General features: G+C 38.4%; 1 non-coding gene and 1 pseudogene across 1 annotated transcript; one reads left to right on the forward strand and one right to left on the reverse strand.

Annotated features, from left to right (window-relative positions):
• Positions 1-14,884: 14,884 nt before the first annotated feature.
• On the reverse strand, positions 14,885-17,082 carry LOC149187692 (transmembrane 9 superfamily member 11-like; annotated as a pseudogene).
• A 369-nt stretch (positions 17,083-17,451) lies between these two features.
• On the forward strand, positions 17,452-17,523 carry TRNAI-UAU (transfer RNA isoleucine (anticodon UAU)). The gene has a single exon. It is a non-coding gene; the product is annotated as a tRNA-Ile (tRNA).
• Positions 17,524-27,063: the final 9,540 nt, after the last annotated feature.

The following is a 27,063-nucleotide window of genomic DNA, read 5'->3' on the forward strand; positions in this document are numbered from 1 at the left end:
CCAGAAGTACATACCTAATAAATCAACAAACCATAGACTCAAATAAACCCACAAGCGACAAGAGACAACCAATCAACCTATAAACCCTAAAATAAATCAAATTGCACTTAAACACTTAAAATTTCAAAGAAGTAAGGATTTGCTAATAAAAAAGGTAATCAATCACAACATCAACAAAAACTAGTCATACATGACAAAACAAGATCTTAGGGGCTCATACACACTCGGGTTTGACAGAGGAACCATATATTTTTTCCAATCTCAAGGATCAACGCAACTATTAAAGCCAAGCAGGCGTTGAACAGGGGATAACCGCTACTGTTTTAAGAAAAAGCGTGTTGGCAACGTGACTGTCAGATCCAAAAATGCGTTGGTCGAGGAAAAAAGAAACAAATAAAAATAATTTCATAAACTCTTCCAGACTGAGCACTCTAAGACAATAACCAATGATTGTGCAAACCTATATCAACCCAAACTAATTGAGAACATGATGGTCGGTCAAATTGATCAAGAGATCAGTTGAGAAAGGAGGATGAACATGCTATAGCTTCCCCAGTGGAGTCGTCATTTGGTTGTGAAGGAAAATCTCCTCTGCGAAGAAAGGTGATCCCTCTAGCTTAATGAGTGGGTCTAGAGGAAAATTAAACAAACTAACATACACTTTCCTAGCTTATGTTCAAAAAATGCAGAGAGAAGGAGAAACCTACCTTGCTCTAATGCTAATCACTAGATCCTTGGAGATGGCTCTGAACCTTTAGCTCTAGGCCTCGCTCCTTACTTTTTCTTCACGTATAAGTACATGCAAGGAAGATCAAAGAGATATCCAAGACACAAGAGCATATATGGCATACATGAAACATAAACAACTTAATAGATCAAGAAGAATTAAGCTAAAAGCATAAACATTTACACAATTATGGAAAGTGAACATCAAATGTATATATTAATAAGCTAAAAAGGGAAGCATACAACCTATGCCTTGATGTTGGAGACCTTCTTTTTTTGGATGTCCAAGTCCAACCAAAGACTCTTTAAGCACTCCTTCTCCAAGCTAGAATGGGTAGCATGTAAGCATAATCTCAGCATAGGGATGCAACAATCAATGACCAACCATTTGGGAATGGAAGGGGGTGAATTTATAGGAAGGGAGAGGGAGTTAGGGATCCACAAAATAGGGAGGAAGGTCCACATATCAAGGGGAAAGCCCATGATCATAAGATCAAGAAGACCAAATGAGAGAACTCGACCATATCAACAAAAACTAATATCCAGCTCGTTGTTCCCGAAGGTTCTAGTGAGTAAATATTCTCCTCCAGCTTCGGAAAGCCTGCTAGAAGAAGTTCAATGTGATTTTCCCTATGAAAACTTGTGCTGGCAGAGCTAGTGTATAACTGAGCAACCTGCCATTAGCATGGGCAAACAGTAGAGAAAAATGCGTTGATGCCAAAAATTAGGTTTTTAGGCAAGCTTCTCTAGAAAGATTTCAGGGCATCTTTCCTTTTATTCTTGAGGGAGGTTTTGGTCTGTATATCATGATGGATATGTGCACAGTAGTCAATGTTTTGGCACTCCGGGATATAGCACGGGAATTGAATAGGAGATATGACAAAATAATGTGTAACAAACTAAGATCTATCATAAACCATGCTTACAACTAGCATATAACCAACATAAAAATAATGATAGAAAAACCATTAAATCCACATAATAACAAGTAAATTTAAACATAAAACAAAAGAGGAAAAGAGATCTTATTAATCATATGAAAAATCCAACCAAGACAGGGTCTTCCACATACCACCCAACCATAGATTAGGATGAACCAAATATTTCTTTCATCCAATCACCTTTGTGCCATATTCCAATCATGAATGTGGGACTCACAAAAAAACCAACCAAGGCTTCTTCAAGCTTTACCGTATATCCCAACAAGGGATTCCTAGGCCCAAAACCATATCAATACAACTAGGCTTTACCACAATCTTATTGGATCACTAGGCCCTAAATAGGCGTGGATTCCTTAGGATCGCTCCACCTAAACCGTGAGGAATTTTTATGTCTCAACTTCTTGGCTTTACCGTGTATCTCACCATTACCAATCAAGGGATTGTCGGGCCTACAAGGTCTCCACCCTCTAGGATTTACCATGTACCCCACCATTACTGATCAAGGGATTCCTAGGCCCAATCAAGGGTATTTACAGTAAGGCTTTACCATATATCCCATCCCAGGATTCTTATGCCTTGTGATTAATCCTGAGACCACCCCACTCACCTTTGAATCCATCCGACAATCTAGCCCAACCAAAAGAAGAGAACCCCATCACACCATGGCTATCTGGAAATGGAAAGGCAAGGCTTAAAATACTATCACACCTGAAAAAATCCATGCCAATGACAACAAGAGAACAAAATACGCACATGCATGTACCATGCATGCTAAAAATAGCAAGGAAATCATACATACAACACAGTGCCTGCAAGTAATCCCATTGTAGCTGCTTGATTTCTTCTCTCCTTTCTTGATATTTTCTTCCTATTACTTCTTTGTATTTCTTTTTCCTTGTTCCCTCCAATGCTAAAGTGCTCCAAGAATACTCTAAGTATCCAAGAGTATGAGAGAGAGAGGTTATGTCCTCCAATATCCCGTTGACCCTCTCTATCTGTCCATCTGTCTGTGTATGATATGTTGTACTGAAGGCCAACTCTATACCCAAACCTGCAAATAACTCCTTCCAGAACCTAGAAGTGAACTTGGCATCCCTGTCTGACACAAGATTCCTTAGAATACCATGCAACGTCACCACATCTCTGATGAATACCTATGCTAAATTATTAGCTAAGTATGTAGAATTCACTAGAATGAAGTGTGTTATCTTTGTCAACACGTCCACCATTCCCATGATGGAATCATGTTGTCTATATGTCCTTAGAAAACTTGTGATGAAATCAATGGAAATGACCTCCCATTTCCACTATGGAATCAGAATTAATTGTAATAACCCACATGAATACTTACACTTTGCTTTACCTATTGAAAATCCAAGCATATAGCCAATAATTTTGCCACTTTCTTCTTCAGATATGACCAATAATAAAACTTCTTCATTGATGTTAATGTCTTCTAGTTATCCTGGGTGACGTGGATATGGTTTAGCTTGAAACTAACTCAAGATAAGCTTCTTGAGCTTATTGTTGTTTGACGCATATATCTAGTCCATAAATCTGACCAAACTATCTGCTGTGAAAATGATAGTCCACATGTTGATCACATGTACCTTGTTGTAACATGTGCATAAGCTCCATGTACCTATCATCCTATTTTCCTACCTGCGAGATTTGATCCTGTAAATTTGTCCCATAAGAACTCATGACAAGTGAGTGATATGATGCTTTTTTGACTTCAACCTTTCCATCAAATATATGAATGGAGTGTCCTTGCTGGCAGATGTGGACCAAAGACAACAAGTTTCTCCTCAACTCCGAGAGGTATAGAACATCATGTAGAAGAAATTCTGGAAGTCTAGGCAATTTGAGCCTGATTGTGCCAAGAACTGATAGCTTGAGTTTTGACTTGTCTGCAACTTATATTGCTCCATCAACATTATCAACAAATTCTTCAAAGAAATATCTTATGTAAGTCATGTGGAATGTTGCTCTTAAATCAAGCAACCAAGCATATTTCCATGAAGCAAGTGAATCATTAAATTAGACTTTAGTTACTCCAATGTTGCAATGTTCCACAACATAATGAGTGGATTTAGGTGCTTTATCTTTCCCTTTATCGGGTGTTTTACCATGTTCAATGAAGAATTGTTCAGTGCAACATGAGGGAAAAGATTATATTATAGCATTACCTTTTTACAACGTTTCAAATCAGATTTGAATGGAGAAGAATTTGCGAGGGCCAAGGGTTTATAAGCTTTGATAGTTTATCAAAATGGTGGCATGAGGAGGCATTATCCAAAGGAATGTGGTCAAAGGAGATGGATTCATGCCATTTTCTTCATGGTTATATGTTGTGGTTTTGACCTGTTTTGTAACAATTTGATTCATATCTTTGGACATTTGAGAGATGCACGATTTTGTAAGGGTTCCTTTATGCAAGCTTGCATGTCTATTTTTCTCGATTGATGAGTGGCTACCCCTTGCTTGGGCTATATCATGTATTTCCGTATGAGGTTTCTTTGAGGGGCCTGCATGCCCCGTAACTTGTTATTAGTCATATGTATGTTGGGGAGTTATTATTTTATTAAAAGGATGTATTGAGAAGGGACATTTAGTGAAAGTATTTTAGGAGGTGTTTATCAATGTCTACTAAAATTAAGATTATTATTTAGTATCCCATAAACACATATGATATAGGTTAATTAAGTGGAAACTCAATGCCATGAGCCCATCTTCATTTGTTACATGATGTGTGTTAGAAATCCTCATCCAGGGGTGTCATATGATGCGCGTATCCATGAAGTGTATTTCAATCTATCACACAATGTGTGTGCTTGCTGTTGAAGAATGTAACTAGGTTCGGTCTTCATAATTGTACTTGAATCATAATGAAATATATTTAAAGAAAGAAAAATATTTTTTATTAATTAAATTGACTTGTTAAAGCATGGGTTTCATTCTTTGGTCAATTTTCATAGGTCAGCCTCCATTGCAGGCTTTTAGGATTTGTAAGTCAAAGTCAAAGTCAAAATCTATTTTGTTATGTCAAAAACTTTCTCCATCAAGTCTCCTTTCAATCAGCCTCCAAATTAATATTGTACAAGTTGGATTCACTAATTAAACTCATTTCGTCTCATTTCTATGGGAAAAAACTATAAATACACGTGTACTCCACTAAAGAGGCAATAGATGAGTTCAGTAAAAATTGCAGAGAGAAGAATTCAGAGATTACAGGGCCGAGACAACTAATCCACCACATAATGGAAGCATTGAGGCATGACTAAAACAAAGTATGATTAAGTCATCATAGGCTAAAAGCTAGTTTAGGGATACTACAGGAACGAAGCACATTTGGAATGCCACAGAATTGAAATATAATAATATTGTAGTGTGATAGAAATTTGTTTGGAACTATCACAGGGCCAAAGCATGAAGTAGACTTCCACAAAATCAAAATATGAACAAACTGTCACAAGACCGAAGCAAGCATGCGGTGCTACAAGTACGAAGTATGGCTGAAGCATACTTGGGGATGCCATAGAACCGTAGCATGATTTGGTTGCCACAAGTATGCCACCATTGAAACATGATCGAAGCATGACATAGTTACAAAATTAAAACATAATATTGAAGTCTGTCAAGGGGTTCTATCATATTGTTGAACAAAACATTGTAGAAATATCCAATACCAAACTCAGAACTGAAGCATGATGTGACAAGGTTGACTTTATGGATAGAAAAAGTCTTTGGTCTAGGTTATGAGGGTCTTGTTTATCTAAATTTTGTTTTTTGAATCTACTTGTTGATGGTGATAGACCCACCAACCTTCATAGGATCTCCCTTATATGAAATGCCAACTAGACCTCACATCGTTTAGAGTAGGAGTCCCAATAGTGGGTCATAATGTTATGCCTTAAATTCAAAAACATGCAGAGGAAAGTATGATAACTTTGGGTGAGAGCAAGTGTGTGACCTTGTGGAGAGTCAAGTGTGATGCATGAAGGTTACAACACACGAAGGGAAAAGGAAGTGCACCCCGTAGAATCCTGTAATAGTACACAGCCTTAAAGGAATACACAAGCGAAATGACATCACAAGCTAAAATGCAGAATATTCCAAAAGTTAAATTGATGAGTTAATACAACAACACGCATTCAACAAGATTCATACAAATGAAATTGAAATAGTTCATAATCATAAGCATAAGTTAAATACCATACATTGCAAATACAACAAGAATGGTCCTACTATATTCACAACATATGCATGAAAGCATGTTGGCTCTGATTTTATTATTATAAGTGAAAGTTACACTCATAGATACACCATTTAAGACCACTAGCCCCAATATTGGAACATGCTCACATGTCTGGTTGAGGGGGCGTTACTTACATATTTTTTTGTTGACTTGAAAGGTGTGTCCAAAGATGAGAGGTTGATGCATCAGTTGACACATGACACATGAAACTTGAGTTTGATTGAAGGCTTTGACCTATTTTTATGATTTCTTGCACATGGAAGATTCACTTGATCATCATTTATCCCATGCACTAACTTGAGGAGGCCATTTATAGACACACAAGTGGGATAGTTTGCACACAGATAGAGGAAAGCTTTGACAGTGACATGCTTTTTGGAGACATTTTAGGGGCTCAAACCCTAGATTTATGGTGGTTTTACTTGGTTGGATATTACTTGTTGACTTGGCGACCCCAACACCCACTCTTTACTACCCATTGGGGCTTTCATATCACTCTTTCCACACTCCTATTTCTTGATTATGAGGGCGGTCTGGATATATGGAAAAATTTCACACTTATGGAGGCTCATTTTATTTGGTCTTAGGGCATCTCAGAAGTAGTTGTTCACCTACAACTTCTATTTTTGCTGGATATTTTCTCATTTGATCTCACACGATATTTTAGGAGTGCTCCACCTTCCCATCTTGTAGTGTAGATTGTGTTAATTTGTTCTTTATAGTTTCTTACTTATTTCCATTTCACTGTAAATTAAGCTACGTGGAATGTCTCACCTAATAATTTGGGTTATTTCATGCTATTAGGAGTTGAATACATTTGGAATCTAAACGTTTAAATCAACATGATACTGCAACTCAGATTTTGTAGGTAGCACCTAAACAAAAATATGAGCTACTGGATGTTGTTTATAGACGGCATTTTTTGGTGGGGTGGGATATTCCTACTGTCATTGTTGTTTATCTAAATCTCATCCAACTGAGCTTTTGGGAATTATTTAGCTGAAATTAACCTACTATGATAATCAGTCTTGTTTCTATTGTAAGCATGAGTTTTTCTCAACTGAATGTCTATTTAAAATGATAAATAACATTATTTATGATCCGGGTGGATATTGGTGGCCACCCGCCTATTCCACTTGGACCCCAAACACTGTCTCTTTCAATTTTTCGGTTTCCTTAATTGTAGCACCATTTACTACTTTTGGCATTTTTTCAGGTCCTCAACTTCCTAAGCCGTTTTGAAGCCCTAAATGAAATTTTTTAGGGAAAATGGAGAGATTGAAAACATCACAAATTGGCTTGCCAATTTGCTTTCAGTCTCCTCATCGAGATCTTCGAAACGAGGTATTATGATAGCTAAACAAAGATCGTATGCCAAAGTTACAACCCCGGGAAGTTGATGTACCAATTTAGCCAAATAGGGCCCAAAGTTTTGGCGCTTCATCTCCTAGGGTTAGGGTTTTGGATGTTTAGGGTTTTCCATTATTTCTCAATAATAAATAGGCCTTTGAGCCTCATTGTAACACAGTTCAGAGGCATGTAGCCGCCACATCCCTTCTTAGAGATAAGCTACCATCACTCGAGCTATCTTATTTCCATTCTGTTTATAAGCATAGTTCAATATTTTTCTGTTAATGAAATGAAGTGTTTTTCTGCTGCATCTTTGTATTTATGATTATATCTATAAGTTGTTTCATTCCTATTTAAGTTTGGATCGGTGGTATTAGTGATTATATCAAAATGGTTCTCCAGGAAGCCCTCGAGCGACAGAGGGACGCGATGATGGATAACTTTGATCATATCCTTAGCGGCTACCCACGGGCGATGCATCTTCATCCAGCAGCCACTCTGGAGGTGCCACACATTTTAAGGTACAAGTTAACTTCGATATTCCCATATTTGAAGGCTTGATAGATGTAGACACGGTAGATAAATGGTTAAATCTATTGGAAGGATATTTTTTAGTTCATGATTTTTCCAATTGGGAAAATATTACTTTTGCACTTCTCAAAGCTGCCCCACACATCAAGGACTGGTGGGAAACCTACTGTGAACAAATGGATGAGAGTGAACCCTCGCTTTTTTCAGCCACACCCACTTGGGATTCTTTCCGAGATTCCATCAAGGAACAATGTTACCCTATCGATAACTATGAAGATAAATACATAAAGTGGACCACGCTACAACAAGGAAGGGACCAAGATGTGTCGGAGTTCACAAATATTTTCCATAACCTTCGCACGAAGTTGGGTATCAAGGATACTAAGTGGAATTTGGTTCTCAAGTACCACAACTGTCTATACAAGTACATCTAGGACGAGATGGAGTTCCTGGACATTTCCTTGCTCGAAACGACGTACTAGTATGCTATCAAGATTGAGAAAAAGTTTAAACAGAAGAAGCGAGACTTTGGATCTAGAGCAAGGAAAAGGCTCCCCCAAACCATAGAACAAAGGACCAAGCCAAGGAGGGGCTACCCAAGACAACCCACTAAAGCTGCAAGTAAAGAACAACACCATGAAGACAAAGAAGGACATGGGAAAATGGTGTGAGTTCCATAAGAGCTCGACTCACAATACAAGTGAGTGTCGGGCTAAGCAGTGATTGGTGGCGGATTTGAAGGCTTTTGAAACAGACACATTTTCCGACTCTGAATCAGAACCCGATAAGGGAACTAACAAAGGGAAGTAGATCATTGATGCGGAGCACAGTGCCACTGTTGCCACCACCAAGATTCAGAAGATTAAGCCTGAAGATCCAGAGGAGGGGGAACGCCTCTTCCATTCATAGATGTGGGTGAAGGGTTCTTCGCTGTAGTTCATTGTCGATAGCGGGAGCCAAAAGAACCTCATTTCAGTAGATGTTGTGAACTAGCTGGGCCTAAAGACTACAACACATCCACAACCGTACACCATCGGGTGGCCTCACTAAGGTTGAGATCTTCTCAATAGCCAACAGTGTCGCCTTTCCTATAGCATCAAGCTCTTCACGGATAAGGTACTGTGTGATGTTGCTCCTCTTGAAGTTTGTGATGTATTGGTAGGACAACTATACTTGTGGAAGAACATGTTGTATATGACTCTCGACCTCGGTCTTTGATTATTACCTTGGACAACAAGTTGTACAGAATACCGGAGGTAGCCCTGCCTACCACCATCTCTTTGATCACCGCGAAGCAATGAAGTAAGATCATTTCCCAGACAAGGAAATTTGTTTTCCTTATGATTCGCCCCCAGGAAAAGAAGAAGGTTGTGGCCATGACTTCCAGGCAGGGCTCCTCTACATAGCAACAACAAATGGACAAGGTTTTGGAGGAGTACAGGGATATTTTCGCCTCACCTATAGGGGTACCTCTACACTGTCAGGTCAAGTACTCCATTGATCTGACCCTAGGCGTGTCACTGCCCAATGGACCGATCTATCGACGCTCTATTCTAGAGAAATATGAGATCAGGAGGCAGATCCAGGAACTATTGTAGAATGGGAACATCAGGCCAAGCTCATCACCCTATGGGAGCCCGATTGTATTGGTACAGAAGAAGGATGGGACCTGGAGGCTCTGTATTGACTACTGGGCGTTGAACAAGATCACTGTCTGAAATAGGTACCCAATCCCACGGATTGATGACCTTCTTGACCAGCTCAAGGGGGCCAAATATTTCAACAAGATTGACTTGAAATCAAGTTATCACTAGGTGCCTATTGAACCCTCTGATGTGTGGAAGACTGCCTTCAAATCCAAGGAGGGCCTTTTTGAATGGTTGGTCATTCCATTCGATTGATGAACTCCCCTGCAACCTTCATGAGATTGATGGACGACATCTTGCGACCCTTCATCAATGAAATCGTGGTGGTGTATTTAGACGAAATCTTTATCTTCAGCCAGTCTTGGGACAAGCACCTCCACCATATTCGAAAAGTCCTTCAAACCCAGTGACAACACAAGTTGTATGATAACTTGGAGAAATGCACATTTGGCTTGACCTAGGTTCAATACCTGGGTACATAATTGATGAGCAGGGTGTACATGTGGACCCATCCAAGATACAAGTCATTTGGGATTGGCCAGCACCAACCACTCTATGCGATGTATCTGGAAGATAATCTAAATACCAACCACTCTAACAGACCTCCACAACTTTTTGGGTCTTGCCAACTTCTACTGTAGGTTCGTGTTCGGGTTCTCTCATATCACTTGCCCTTTAAGTCAAGTCACCAAGGGTGAAGCAAAATCAAAGTTTTTTTGGTCTGAAACTCAACAACAAGTGTTCTCCGAGTTGAAGAATCGCCTTTGTTCTACACCAATGCTCACATTACCAATCCTGAAACAACCATTTGAGATTGAGATAAATGCCTTCGACTATGCTATTGGTGTGGCTCTTACTCAGCATGGGCATCCAGTGGCTTACCATAGTGAGACAATTTCACACATAGTCGAAAGTACCCCACTTATGACAAATAAATTTATTCCTTTGTGCAGGCATGTTGTCAATGGAAGAATTACATTCTGGAGAAGGAAACGGTCATCCACATAGACCACCGACCTCTACAGTTCATACAGACACAAGGGAAGTTGTAGAAAAATTGCCATCAGAAATGGTCCACCTACTTACAACAATTCCATTTGAACATTAAGTATAAGAAGGGCAGCACCAATAATTTCGTTTATTGCCTTAGCTGACCACCGGTCATGGCACTAATCATTGTGCTCGACTCCTGTGGGCACAAGACATGGGGGTCACTGCATCTTTACAAGAGTGATCCAGAATTCGACAATGCATACCAAGAACTCCTAGAAGGAAAGCAAGTTCCAAATTTTCACCTTCAGGGTGCATTGTTATGCCACCTAGGACACATCTATGTTCCTTCAAGCGAGCGTGCCAAGATGATTTGGGAGGCGCACTACAATTGGGTCACTGGACATTTCGGAGTAGAGAAAACAGTGGAAGTATTGCATAAGTATTTTTATTGGCCGAAACTTCGTCAGGATGTTGGGAAGTACATTAGATCCTGCACCGCATGTGCCATTGCCAAACCAACCAGCAAGAAAAAAAGACCTGTATAATCCTCTACCCACTCCCAATCAACTTTAGGAATATATCTCCATGGATTACATGTTGAGCCTTCCTTCTACTAAGCATGGAAACAATTATGTTTTCGTGGTCATTGACAGATTCTCTAAGATGGCCATCATGGCGGCCTACAAGAAGAGTATCACAACAGAGGCCATTGCTAAGCTCTTCTTTGAGCGAGTGTGGGTACACTTTGGGATCCCACCTTCCATTGTCTTAAATCGAGATAACAGATTCCTGAGTGCATTTTGTTCAAGTCTCTGGTCGATGTTGGATACAAAACTTACTAAGTCCACGACTTTCCATCCCCAAATTGATGGCCAAACAAAGGTTGTCAATAGGATGATCGTACACATTCTACGCATGTACAAATCGAAGCATCCACGCACATGGGATGAAAGCCATCCCTATGTCCAACACAACTACAATATAACTCTCCATAGCTCAACCGGCCACAACCCCTTTCAGGTAGGGCTGAGATTTCAACCATTATGTCCCATTGATGTGGCCATACCATTTGCAGCTACTCAGGCAGATTCGGCTCATGTCCAGTCTGAAGCTAACAGGGCTAATAGATTCATTGAGCGCATTCAATACATCCACCAGCAGGTCCATGATATATTAGACAGATCCAATCCTAAGTACAAGCAGCGCCATGATCAACAACAGGTGTCGCACAAGTTCCAGGTGGGCGACAAAGTTTGGCTACATTTGCAAAAAGAGTGCCTTGCTGGATCCCACCGCAAGCTTCACCCACTCTGATATGGGCCATACACCATCACCAAGGTTATAGGGGACAATGCCTTCAAGCTTAGCATTCCATCGTTCCTTGGTCTGCACCTAGTGTTCAATGTAGACCACCTTCGGCCATACTTTCCACCATTGCTAGACACATCCGACGTTGCAGAACAACTCACACCAACAGAGCTAAACCCAGACTACATGGAACAAGCCACCACTGATTGGATCATGGACACACAGATCAAGAACACTCGCCAGCAGAAGATCCAACTATATTGGGTTGTCAAAGCTGGCCAACTCCTTCACCAAGGCAAGTGGCTCACCAAGGACCAAGTTCAGCAGAAGTTTCCCCATCTCATGGAGGCACTCAACGCAATGTGGACGATTGCTTCCTAAGGGGAGGAATGATCCAGGTGGATATTTGTGCCCACCTGGTTATTCCACTTGGACCCCCAACACTGTCTCTTTTAGTTTTTCAATTTCCTTAATTGTAGCACAATTTACTATTTTTGGCAGTTTTTCGGGTCCTGAACTTCCAGAGCCGCTTTTGAAGCCCTAAACGACGTTTTTTGGGAAAACAGAGAGATTGAAAATGCCCCAAATGGGCTTGGCAGTTTGTTTTTGGCCTCCTCTTCGAGATCTTCGAAAAGAGGTATTATGATAGCCAAACGGAGATCATATGCCAAAGTTATGACACCGAGAAGTTGATGTACCAATTTACCCAAACAGGGCTCACAATTTTGGCGCTTCATCTCCTAGGGTTAAGGTTTTTTATGTTAAGAGTTTTCCATTGTTTCTCAATAATAAATAGGCCTTTTAGCCTCATTGTAGCACAGTTCAAAGGCATGTAGCCACCACATCTCTTCTTAGAGATAAGCTACCATCGCTCAAGCTATCTTATTTCCATTCTATTTGTAAGAACAATTTAGTATTTTTCTATTAATTAAATGAAGTGTTTTCCTACTGCATCTCTGTATTTATGATTATATCTGTAATTTGTTGCATTCTTGTTTAAGTTCGGATCATTTTTTTTTCTTTCTGCTCTTTCTAAGAAACATGTCTGCTATGTTCATCTTCTTTTACCTTTATTTGGTACTCATGTACAAGGTGTTGTGTATCTTTGTTGAGTTTGTTTCAAATAAAAATCTCTCTTTTAGAAGACTATGTCTTTAACAATCCATTTCTTATTTGAGGCAGGGCCTGATATTTGCCTTGCACACACTTACTTTTTGTAGCATGGAATGTCACTGTTACATTTAGACAACTTTCATTTGTGTCATCCACTACTTGACCTCTATGGGTGTTTTGATTTTGAGTTACACGTCTATCAATCCTAGTTGAATTGTTTATCCTGATATGTATATTTATTGTCCCTGAACAGGCAACAGGGAAGGAAAGAATGTTATATCTGAATATATTTTGTTAGATTCCATGCTTTCTAACTATTTGTTTTGCATTGGCAGAGTGCCTAATATAGTATGGGAGGAATTAAACCTACATTTGTTGTACATACAAGTAATTTCTTGTAGTGGGTTTGAATAGTATACCTCATTTCTGAGGGGAGGAATTAAACCTACATTTGTTTCACAGACAAGTAACTGCTTGTGGTGGGATTTAATATGTATACCTCATTTCTCTCTTATATTGGGTGATTCTAGAATTTTGAGAAGCTTGTAATGTTCTATATGTAGCGTGTATTCCAAATTCATTAAATTATGGTATTATGGTGATTCTTCAAATTGTATATGTAATTTTAGCTAGTTGATTATGAGCACTAGCGATACTAAACAGTGAAAGGATGTGCAACAACCCAAGCTACACGTCATTGTAGATTCTGGTTTGTTGCAGCTAGTGTATTTAGGAACTATACAATATTTTTGCAAACACATTGGAATTGTAAGTTATGGAACTACTTATGGTATATTTATTATGTCAGTGTTTTCAATTTTTTTTCTATCTTTTTGATACTCCATCATCCTTTTCTTTTCTATACACTAGTTTTTATCAATCCTTTTCAATGTTAAAGTTATAAATAACTTCAGAGGGCAATAAACCCAAAATTCTAGTTAATGTTCTATATGCAGTGTGTATTCCAAATTCATTAGGTTATGGTATTACGATTATTCTTCAAATTGTATCTGTAATTTTAGTTAGTTGATTATCAGCACTAGCAGTATTGAACAGTGAAAGGACGCACAATAACCCAAGCTACAAGGCATTGTAGATTTTGGTTTGTTGTTGCTAGTGTATTTAGGAACTATACAATATTTGTGCAAACACATTGGAACTGTAAGTGATGGAACTACTTATGGTTTATTTATTATGTCAATGTTTTCAATTTTTTTCTATCTTTTTGATACTCCATCATCTGTTTCTTTTCTATACACTGGTTTTTATTAATCCTTTTCAATGTTAAAATTATAAATAATTTTTGAGGGTAATAAACTAAAAATTTTAGTTACATGTATTTGTCTGAGATGTTATGGATGCATTTATTCTTTCTTAGTTATGTTGTGAATTTCCTAGTCTAAAGGAGTTATAAATATCCTCTTTCATTACAAGGAGTTTGATGTGGTTGTGAGAAAATGTAGTAGTATTTACATGTAGATGGTATATTGAGACCCAAGATGTTGTCTATATTGTATAAACCCCATGTTTGTGTTTGACATATTTGTGGTAAGGACAAAGTACATAGGTTTGTTTTAAAAAAATTTCACAGAGGACTCCATATGTCTTCTAACTAGGTTTAATTCTCATTAGTGAAAGATTTAATTGAAAATTTCTAGTAAAAATAGCTAGTTAATTTAAAAATTAAAATTCTTTTGTTATGAGTGCATGCAATTTATGTACTGGCAGTTATAGTGACCTGAATTTTTAGTTAGTTTTTTGTTTTGTTTTTTTTAATATTTTTTTCTATTTTTAAGGAACTATTTCAAATGATCATATTATCATGCCTTACAAAATTGTTATCAAATCATTCATATTCTAAACCTTTCTGTGAGAAGCATAGAACTGGGTGTCCAGGTCTCGTAAACCAACTAAACCTATTGTAGACACATCAGAGGCTTCAAGACAACTTCATATTACATACACTAAAAAACAATCCCCTGGATTGATGCCCACTGACCACTAGTGTGCTTTGACCATCAATCTAGTTTAAGAGAAGAGAACAGGCAATGCACAAACTGGAAGGATGCAACGAGTCCAATGGTCCTTGTGGTGAGCATGATGGCAAAGACCATAAGTAGAGTAGCCAATGCAGAAAAGAACTAACACAAGACCACTAAGGTTGCGCAGATAAAACACCAGATAGTTTAATGAATAGAGAAAAATATAAATTAACACAGATCTAGATGCAGATAATTCTTTCCACCACCACTTCCAATCTTCCACACACTGGAGCATGTAATTCAAAACTAGAGAAACCTAAGCACAAACAACTAGAAGGAGAATTAACACAATAAAGAGAAATGTAAAAACATAGTAAACTTGCCCCAACTAGATGCTTGACATGATGAAGAAGAGCTCAATGAAAAGAGTGTCGAAAGGAAGTGTTCCTGCACCAAGAACAAGCAACCAAGAAGGATACTTCTGGGGTGGAATCTCTCTGGAAATCTGATTGGTAAGCATAGGAAATTCAATATGTGGTTCTTTGGCTCCAAAAAATCCACCCAAAAGAGTTAGAGGTACTGAAATACAAAACCACATGGTTAGAAGAACAATAAATAAAGAGATTAGTATGGCTCTAGTGCTTTGACTTCCCAATGCAAGGAATCTAAGAACTGTGAGAATCAAGAAAGAAATGCCTGGGAAAAAGCACATAATACATCATAGATCAATTTCCATCCCCTGTGATGCCACCCCTTCAATAGTTCTCCACATTCTTACAATAACATAACCTATTGCAACTCTAAGAACAAGGAAAAAAAAGCATTCCAGTGATGAGAGTTCCTCAAGATGCTGGAGAAATGAAAGCAAAGGTAGAAAACAAAATAGTCACTACTTCCATACCCAATATCTACATTCCATCACCCACCATAATGCAGTGAAGCTCTGAGTGAGCAGGGGACCGAAAAACATCACCCACAACAAGTTTCCATCCTGAGAGTTCTTCATTCATTTGGGCTTTCTTTTGCAGCTCTTCATAATGGGTCAGATCTCGCCTTACAGTTCAAAGGAAGATTACAAAAACAACACTGGAAAGGAAAGAAAATTCCATGAGAAAGTTGAGTATTGAAGACTAGTGCACCTGGGCTCCTTCCATCTTCAAGTACGCATCCCTTCTTGATGGCCATCTGATATGACTCTCCACAAGGAAACTTCATAAGAGAAAGCAATTGGATGTCCTCCCTTTACCCCTTGATAATGTCCTCGCCTAGATGGGCTACAGTCAATGGAATTAGGATACTTTCCATACATTTTAAGATTTGAAGATGCCTCTATATTGTGCTAGTAACTACAAGGAACAACCTCAAACACCACAACCATGAATCCAGGGGTCATGCTACGATCTTTGCTATCGACCAACGTTGTATAAATGCCATCTCTAGTCCCAATGGCCTTAGAAACACTGTCACCATCATACATGTGCACTAGAACAATGAATTTCATGTGGTTAAAAGTATAATGTGTTTTATTGACAAAGAAGCCTACTGGAAACCCATTCCACCGAAGCATGAAATTGTCCTTCTTTTTGTACTAAATGGCAAGAACTTTGTCAAGTATCAAGTTCATCTGGTAGAGATTATTGATCCTATGCTTCAACACCTTTAGCTGCTTTGCCCCTTGGGAAGTAGTATCGCACAAGTAAATTTTAGATTCATGTCCCAAGGGAAGTAGTATTGCGCAGGTAAATTTTAGATTCATTGACATTCAACAAAAAGTGATATGGTGAGCTCTCAATCATGTCTCCCATGAGGAGATCCCTAATATTTTTAGCCATGTCCTTCGCACCATCTAAAGTTTTGTAGAAGGGTGGGTTGTAATAGTTGTATGGAAGGTCTATCTCGATTGAGGTAAGGGAATTGACCTTCACCCATAAATCTGAGCCCTGGGGATATGAGTGGTGAGCTCTTGATCTTGTCCCCCATGAGGAGCTCCCCAAGATATTATTCCATGGCCTTCACACCATCTAAGGGTTGCAAAGGGGTAGGTTTTAATAGCTTTAGGGAAGCCCAGTCTCGATTGAGGTAAGGGAATTGAACTTTACCCATAAATATGAGCCCTAGTAATATTAGTGAGTATAAATGCTAGGAATATATAATGCATTTGCATTCTATGTGCTGCCTAACATAATCAAAACCCACATCCCGAACCTTGACCAGACTCCCACGCCTGTAGCCATCTCTCCTAATTCTAAAATTTCTCGATTGATAATGGGTTTATTGTTTGAACACATCCTGAACATAACAAACCAAATCTACACCTCTTAGCCTGATTCTTTTATAAACCTTTATCAGATATGAAAATTTGAGCATCTTCTCTTCATGGTCAGATAATGAGGTCCTCCATGCCCAAGCAATTTCTTTTGCACTTCTCTTTGAGATTGTCTTAAGTCATATTTTGCAAAGAGGATTTGCAATCTGAATTTTTAGTTAGTTTATATATTATAGATTTTACAAAAATTATGCCACTATGTGTAGAACTTTTTTCAATTTCAATTCCTATATATGCAATTTCAAGGACTGCCATAATTCTTCACATAATTCTGTAAAGGGTACTAGCTCAATGGAAGAGCACATGCCTTATAAGCATGAGGTTGGTGGTTCAATTCCACTATACCCTAACATGAATTAATTAAATGTTTTTATATTGATTTATTTCAATAGTGAGATATTTTCCTGAATTCATTGTTTTATATTGTCTGTAAGGATACAAAAGTGATTATATTGTCTTTAAAAATATTTTTAGAGACAATAATTAGCATTAAAGACATATTGTCTCTATAAACACAATATGTGTTTAATTCCAACTATTGTCTCTGTAGAGACAAATGAAACTGTCTTGAGAGAGACAAAAATGAAATTGTCTCTTGAGAGACAATAATGCTTGTGTTATATATTTGTCTTTATAGAGACACTTTTTTAAGACAATAATTTGAGACATCTGCTTAAAGAAAATATTTAAGACAAACACAATTTTTTTTTTTGTCTCAAGTTAAGACAATATACCAAAAAATTATCTCAAATATTGTCTTAAAACCCCCCTTTGCATTGTAGTGTACTCTATACAACACTTTCCTTTCTATTGACTTTGGAGGAAGTTGTGTAGAGCAAGTTGTGCAAAGGAAACGTGTGCGAAGGAAGTTGTATGGGGATTACTTTCATTGTGCAGATGGCAGATGTGTGGAGGAAGCCTACGCAAAGTGGGAATAATAATAAACTGTGGGAATAATAAAAAAGGCAAAATGCAGACCCCACACTACCTTAATCAATTAATTAGCAATAACAGAGAATATGTCGCATTGCAACTATTCTTCTTGTTTTAAGTATCCACATTATACTGATATGTATTATTATCACTTTGTAATTTAATAAGGCTGGGAAATAATTGCAGAGGTAACCACAAAAACACTTTCGAGCTTAGGATCTAGCCTTCCTAAACTCAGAGATGGATCTCTCTATCAAATTTAACTTTGTTGTATTTAGATATTAGGCTAGTTATGAGAGTTCGGAGTTTGATTTTAAAATTGATTTGGTTGATTAAATGCCTGAAACTTCCATTGGGCTATGGAGTCTACAAACTTAACGTGGATCTGTCTCAGATTTTCAAAGGAGTTTCACAGGGCAAGGTAGCTGAACTAACTGGATCTTTTAGATTTAAATGAAATGTAATAGAAGAAAAGATATAGGTTCAATTGAAGCTAAAGAGTAGTTAAGAATTCTTTAACTTGATATCAAAAGAAAACATTTAAATTATCCACAACTAGAATCAAAGTGTATCTTTCAACAAATTTTATTCATCAACTTTTTGTAAAATAATTCAGATTTAAGAACACATAAGTATGGAAACAAAGAAATAAACACATAGATAGTGAGAGAAGCACTTCACCAAATAGTCCAACACATGAATCCTGTGAAGAATGTCCTTTTTATTACTGATCAACCCATCAAATGGAAATAGTACAATAGCTTTTTGGAATGCAAAAATCAACATCTCTTACTTCAAATGATGAAGTATTTATAAAAATTTATTACAAAATGTTTTGATTTAAAATATCAAGATTCATTTCAAAATATCCAAAATTGATTGTAAAAAATAGAACACAAATAAAGGAAACTAAAGCTATTTGAAGAGTTCTGGCACTATCCTTAAGGGTTGCTAGTGATAAATAAGAGATGTTCGAGTTTGATTGCAACTCTTATTTGATGAGGTGGCATCCCAGTCACTAACTATCCATGAGATTTTTCCTCCCGAATTCTGAAAAATAGGGCCTTGTGATCCCTTTGTATATCCCAAACCATAGTAGTTGTTAGAAAACAGAGAGAGGTTTTTGTAAACGATGATGTTAGAAACCAAAAAAAAAAATCAGTTTTTGAAAATTCATTTCCACCAACTTGGAAACCTCATTTGAAAACACTGGCTAAAAACAGGAAAATTCAGGAAAATATGCCTGCAAAACTTCATCTAAATCTCCCAAACAATAATAGTTGTTAAAAAAAACTGAGAGTTTTTTGTACATGAAGATACTATCAGCAAAAACCTCTTTCTGTTTTTGAAAACTCGTTCTCAATTGTTTGTAAACCATGTTTTAAATGATTGTGATGTATATGCAAAAAACATAGTTTTAACTGACCATGAAACAGACATCTGACGTGGAGGCAAGAGGTGATATGGAGGCGGGGGATGATGTGGAGACATGACATGGAGGTGAGTGGGGACAAAAGTCCAAGTGGCAGGCGGTGAGCGGTGCGAGAGTGACAACGAGGTCAAATGACGATGGGAAAAGGGGAGAAGGTTGGCAGATTTTGGAGGGGGGTCAAAGTGGTAAGCGGTTTGTGAAGGGGAGGGGATGCGAAATAGTGCGAAGGTGACATGTAGGGGTGGGATCGACAGGGAGGAAACCACTTTTTGGACCGCCTCCCCACCCCCCGCAGATAAAGGTGGAATGGGTAGGGGGGCCAAAAACCCTTGCCAGTCGTCAATCTAACAATGAGTCCATCAAACCGTGAGATGAAGCGCAGAAATTAACATATACGACAATCGCCTTTTTTTGCTAGTGGGTTTTATTACATATTAATTAATTGTGTTTAAATTACACAATTAACTTTATTAAAACAAAATTAATTTACCCTGAAACATAATTACTTTATCCTAAGGGCACATTTTGTCTTACAAGCCCATTTCTTTACTTTTTCTATTTTTTCTTGGAAATAATTTGCAAAATACAATATTATTTACAATTGGATATACTAAAAGAAAAAGCTCAATTATCATTTGACCCTATGATTCATAAAACCCTAACATGTATACCAATACCTATAAATATTAATATATATATTTTTCTTCTTAAATTAAATTAAATTAAATTAAATATATTTATAATTATAATAAAAATTAATAAGTAAATAATCTTAAATTAAGTTTAACAATGTCTATAAAATTAGATAGCTTTAAGAGGTTTTGAAGGTACGATGATTTCCGTGCACTCTTAAGTCACAGTGATTTGAGTTCACTCGAGTACTTGAAAATTAAAAAACAATATTTCTAGAATTTAAGTATGGGGGATTTACGCAGTGCATTATATTAGATATCATTTTTGGGATTCAACTGCGTTAAGTAAGTCATTCAAACGTATGACCATTTCCATGAGAGGTAGTCGTAACTGACTAATTTCTCATGATTTTTGAATAGTTCACTTAGCACTCATTACATCGGGTGATGCTCACAGGGGTGAAGAAGTGGGATTGAAACTAGTGAAATGTGGAGAACGAATCACATAGCATCAATCATCACTTCCGGGGCTTGCACCCGGTAACCAGGACTTCCCAGGAGGTCACCCATCCCAGAACTCCTCTGGCTCAAGCGCGCTTAACTGTGGAGTTTTTCCCCACAATCAAGCCCACTTAGCTTGCTACCCCATTTGCAAAACCTTAGCAAGTATTGTGCCTCATGAACCATTCAAGTAGAGATCCCTTGACTCTTTTTGAATTTAAGTATGGGGGATTTACGCAGTGCATTATATTAGATATCATTTTTGGGATTCAACTGCGTTAAGTAAGTCATTCAAACGTATGACCATTTCCATGAGAGGTAGTCGTAACTGACTAATTTCTCATGATTTTTGAATAGTTCACTTAGCACTCATTACATCGGGTGATGCTCACAGGGGTGAAGAAGTGGGATTGAAACTAGTGAAATGTGGAGAACGAATCACATAGCATCAATCATCACTTCCGGGGCTTGCACCCGGTAACCAGGACTTCCCAGGAGGTCACCCATCCCAGAACTCCTCTGGCTCAAGCGCGCTTAACTGTGGAGTTTTTCCCCACAATCAAGCCCACTTAGCTTGCTACCCCATTTGCAAAACCTTAGCAAGTATTGTGCCTCATGAACCATTCAAGTAGAGATCCCTTGACTCTTTTTGAATTTAAGTATGGGGGATTTACGCAGTGCATTATATTAGATATCATTTTTGGGATTCAACTGCGTTAAGTAAGTCATTCAAACGTATGACCATTTCCATGAGAGGTAGTCGTAACTGACTAATTTCTCATGATTTTTGAATAGTTCACTTAGCACTCATTACATCGGGTGATGCTCACAGGGGTGAAGAAGTGGGATTGAAACTAGTGAAATGTGGAGAACGAATCACATAGCATCAATCATCACTTCCGGGGCTTGCACCCGGTAACCAGGACTTCCCAGGAGGTCACCCATCCCAGAACTCCTCTGGCTCAAGCGCGCTTAACTGTGGAGTTTTTCCCCACAATCAAGCCCACTTAGCTTGCTACCCCATTTGCAAAACCTTAGCAAGTATTGTGCCTCATGAACCATTCAAGTAGAGATCCCTTGACTCTTTTTGAATTTAAGTATGGGGGATTTACGCAGTGCATTATATTAGATATCATTTGTGGGATTCAACTGCGTTAAGTAAGTCATTCAAACGTATGACCATTTCCATGAGAGGTAGTCGTAACTGACTAATTTCTCATGATTTTTGAATAGTTCACTTAGCACTCATTACATCGGGTGATGCTCACAGGGGTGAAGAAGTGGGATTGAAACTAGTGAAATGTGGAGAACGAATCACATAGCATCAATCATCACTTCCGGGGCTTGCACCCGGTAACCAGGACTTCCCAGGAGGTCACCCATCCCAGAACTCCTCTGGCTCAAGCGCGCTTAACTGTGGAGTTTTTCCCCACAATCAAGCCCACTTAGCTTGCTACCCCATTTGCAAAACCTTAGCAAGTATTGTGCCTCATGAACCATTCAAGTAGAGATCCCTTGACTCTTTTTGAATTTAAGTATGGGGGATTTACGCAGTGCATTATATTAGATATCATTTTTGGGATTCAACTGCGTTAAGTAAGTCATTCAAACGTATGACCATTTCCATGAGAGGTAGTCGTAACTGACTAATTTCTCATGATTTTTGAATAGTTCACTTAGCACTCATTACATCGGGTGATGCTCACAGGGGTGAAGAAGTGGGATTGAAACTAGTGAAATGTGGAGAACGAATCACATAGCATCAATCATCACTTCCGGGGCTTGCACCCGGTAACCAGGACTTCCCAGGAGGTCACCCATCCCAGAACTCCTCTGGCTCAAGCGCGCTTAACTGTGGAGTTTTTCCCCACAATCAAGCCCACTTAGCTTGCTACCCCATTTGCAAAACCTTAGCAAGTATTGTGCCTCATGAACCATTCAAGTAGAGATCCCTTGACTCTTTTTGAATTTAAGTATGGGGGATTTACGCAGTGCATTATATTAGATATCATTTTTGGGATTCAACTGCGTTAAGTAAGTCATTCAAACGTATGACCATTTCCATGAGAGGTAGTCGTAACTGATATCTAATATTTCTAGAATTTAGAAAATTAAAAATAATATTTCTAAAATTTAATAATAAATATTATATTTGTAACGAGGAATTTATATAAATTTTAATAATATTTTATCTATAATTATAATTTTATTTTGATTATTATATATTGAATTAGGTTGATATATTTGATATTTCTTTAGTATTTAAAATTAAAATAAATATATTTGTATATTTTATTTCATTAAAATTAGAATTAAAATCAAATTTTATTTATATATATATATATAATATTTGACGATCGCTGCGAAGAAATGGCCATCGCCGAGGGTTTCTTCTGCGCAGGTAATGGTTCCACAGTCACTGCGGACGCTGGCGGTGGCGCTGCAGGGCTGGCCACAGACATTATCCCCCACTGGACCAGCCTCAAGAGCGTGCGCTCTGAGGTCCATCGATCTGCTGGCACGGGTTTAACCATGCGACCACACACCTGGAAAAGATCTGAAGCAGCGAATTACCCTCGCCCAAACCATTATTTGCTGGACGGGCCAGATGTACCAGAGACGGATCTGGAAGAGAAGCTCGCCAAGAGGCTTGAGAGCAGAAGTCTGCACACAGAAACGGTTTCCGGGTTCAGAATCCACCTCGAAGGCGGTCATGCGCCAGGGTTTGGCTTTACCATTCACGCAAACATTGTCCCTCTCCCCGCGTCGGCTGCATGCAAGGACGGGGACCTGAGGGTTGCAGATCCGACTCATCATATAACCGCCTGGCCTAAACTCAGCAGATTTAGGACGGATCTACCTGATCTGAGCCTCAATCTCTGCAGATCTAGGCCGGATCTAACAGTCCAAGAACCCAGGAGGCAGATAGGAGGGTATTCGCATCGAGTCAACAGAAGGCTTGCAGACCAAATGGGAGATCGTCTCACCAGGAGCCCTGATCCATCAGATCGGGCCAAACATTGTAGATCCGGGGTGGATCTATCAGATCTGGCCAGATCCAGGCAGAAGATAGATGGAAGTCTGCCAGATCCAGAACTCAAATCAGTAAAATGGGACTTGATCAAGGCAGACACAGCGGATCTGAAGCAAATCTTTATCAGATCAACAGAAGGCAGACACTTTTGTGTGCAGGTCTGGGAACGGATGAGTGTATTGGAGTTAAAAAAAGAGATCCAGGACAAACTGGGAATTCCAGTTGCATTACAAAATCTAGTATTTTCAGGGCTCTGCTTGCAGGATCAACACACACTCCAGCATTACAGGGTTGCAAAGGACTCAACTATTATCCTCAATCACCAATTGCGAGGTGGATCTAAGGGAGCTACCTCAAAACCTACAGGTACCTATCGCGACGCAGCCAAAGGGAAAGAACCTCCAAAGGGGAAAGAATCTACAGCAGCTAATGTACCTCCAGGGCAGTATATCGTGGATCAATCGCCAGAGAGTCCCTCCATCTCTATGGATTTACCAGAGGTAAAGTACATATTCTCAGATCTACAAAAAAATGTTGTTATTTGTAGATTTAACGGCTTTTGGCCTAGAACCGATGCATTATACCAATGGATCCACACGGTCTGGACAAATAACTGCCAAATTCACCTATGCTCTAAGGGCTTCTTCATAGTAACTTTTCTCGTAGAAGAAGAAAGGGAAAAAATTCTCAATGAAGGGCCATGGTTCTGGGGCAGTGCGGGACTGTTTGTTACCCCATGGTTCCCGGAGTTTGACGCCAATACAATGGTGGTATCAAGGATGCCAGTATGGGTAAGGCTGCACAATCTCCCGATACATTTTTGGCACTCCAAGGCCTTATTAGTTATAGGGAATACCCTTGGAAGAACGTTAAAGATTGATACAGAGAGACACATAAAGGGAATCTTTACTTTTGCTAGAATATGTGTCGAGGTAGATCTTAGCCAAGGATTACCTGAAAGCATCATCTTGAACTTCAACAATTCACAGTGGAAACAATCTTTGGACTATGAGAATACAACCTTTAGATGCAGGGGATGTCAACAAACAGGTCATCTGTTCAATGCATGCAAAAGTCTCAACAAGAGCAAGCCACAACATAGGAAGCCCAAAGGATGGCAGAACATAGATGATGTCGTAAAGAAGAGAGTCCCGGGAAAGAAAGCCTCTTCGATATCAGAAGACGAAGAAGCAGAAGCAGAAGAGGATGATACCATCATAGAGGAAGCTGAAACAGGGAATCAGAAGGAAAACATATCAGACACCAAGGCTCCACAGTTTCATCCAAATCAGGCAGAGAAGATAAACGACGACCAGCATATGGGAGGGATAAAACGGCACCACCATTCAGACACATCAGATTCAGACAAGGAATCAGGCTTGCAGAAAGCTGAAACACAGTTAGTCATAGCCTCGATTGAGCCCACCCAAGGGGAGTGGCGCAAGGTCGAAAAGAAAAAAGGAAGAAAAACGTGAAGTACATTCAGTTTTTCTTCCTTTCATTTCTCTTCCTCTCTCTCTCTCTAATTTCTTCTCATCTTTCTCTGCACGTTAGTCATATAACGGTGCGTCGGGTGCCATGGCACTGGAGCCCATTGGGCAGCTTATGGAAATGCATCATGCATCTGCAATTGTAACTTTTCATTCTTTAATAAAAAGTTACATATTTTTTCCTCGGAAAAAAATATATAATATTTTAAAATAAATATTATTTTCATTTATTTAATGCACACTTATATAAATATAGTAAACTATAAAAGAGTTTGAGGGTTCATATCATTACATCTATCACTTCATTATGTTTTGAAAGTAATGGTAATTAAAAAGTATATAATCATGTATTTAAAAAATGTAGTTAATTAAAAGGTTATAATATAAATTTAATACATATAGAGAGTTTAAGTCAGAGTAAATTATAAGCTTGTATGGAAGAGTTAGCTTGTATGGAAGAGTTCAATCAGTAGAATGTTATTGAAATAGTTTATAAATATAGTAAACTATAAAAGAGTTTGAGGGTTCATATCATTACATCTATCACTTCATTATGTTTTGAAAGTAATGGTAATTAAAAAGTATATAATCATTATTTTAAAAAATGTAATTAATTAAAAGGTTATAATATAAATTTAATACATATAGAGAGAGTTTTTTTTTTTTTAACTCAAACGGTTATATTTTTATTGATTTGGAAATTCTTGGGTCTGGTCCCAGCTACAATTCCATTACATACTTCACTCTATTGCTAATTAAATCAGCTTGCTTTTCAGGGCATATGAATATTGCTTTCGTTATTTACAATAAGGAGTCCTTTCGCCATAGAGCTGCCTTTGTTTGCCAGCTGATCTGCTTCCCCATTAGATTTTCTGAGTATATGGTAAAACTTGCATGTATTGAAATCTAGCATGACTCTCTGCAACCTGTCCTGGATTTTGTTTAAGCTGGCATTTCTAAAAGGGTTTGCCATCTTCATGCTTTTTATTATTAGTTCTGAATCTCCAAACACTTGGATATCTTTAGCTCCTTTATCTCTTGCTATAATGCATGCTTTCAGGAGCCCGAGGATCTCTGCTTGGTTGTTAGATTTCTGTCCGAGTCCCCAGCTAAAATAGTCTTTTGATGTCCCATCTGTGTAGTATATGACTCCCCCTGCTCCTGCACTTCCAGGATTACCTTTAGATGCTCCGTCAAAGAAAATAGTGATTAGATTTTGAGTCCGCCACCATTGTTGAAATTTGTCATCCTCTTCTCTTATGCGCCATTCCTGATTTGTCTTTTTTGGATAAGAGAGCTGCTTGTGGGGATGAGGCTCTAGCATACCAAGCCATTGTTTTTCTTCAGGCATTAAGAGAAAGTCTTCTTTGAAATACTGTTGCTGAGCTGCTTCCAGTAGAAAGGATTTGGCTTTTGCTGCTACTTTCAATGGAGTATGGCTTATTTCTTTAAAAATCTGATGGTTTCGGGCTAACCAAAGCTGCCAACATACAAACTTTGGGATAGCTATCCATATTTTTTTCCAGAACGATTTGGAGGGGATGCTCTGAGGGTAGATTCTGTTCCAGTTGGCATATAAATCTGCTACATTGATTTGAGGAGGAATAGTGATCTGAAAATTTTGTAATATATAGCTCCATACCTGTTTTGCAAAGTTACATTCCAGGAAAAGATGCTGTGCTGTTTCTAAATTGCTGTTGCAAAGTGCACATCTGTGAGGTCCTGCTATATTTCTTTTAGCCAAGTTGTCACCTGTTAATAGTTTGTTATGAGCTAGGGTCCAAAAAAAGAAATTTACCTTCGGAAGCGCTAAGGGATCCCATACATTCTTCCAAAAAGCCAAGTTTTCTCTGTTGTTATTTGAGGC

The sequence above is a fragment of the Pinus tabuliformis genome, chromosome 3_1, assembly GCF_031772625.1.
Source record: "Pinus tabuliformis cultivar Carrire ecotype Pingquan chromosome 3_1, CPIR1, whole genome shotgun sequence".
Lineage (NCBI taxonomy): Eukaryota > Viridiplantae > Streptophyta > Pinopsida > Pinales > Pinaceae > Pinus > Pinus tabuliformis.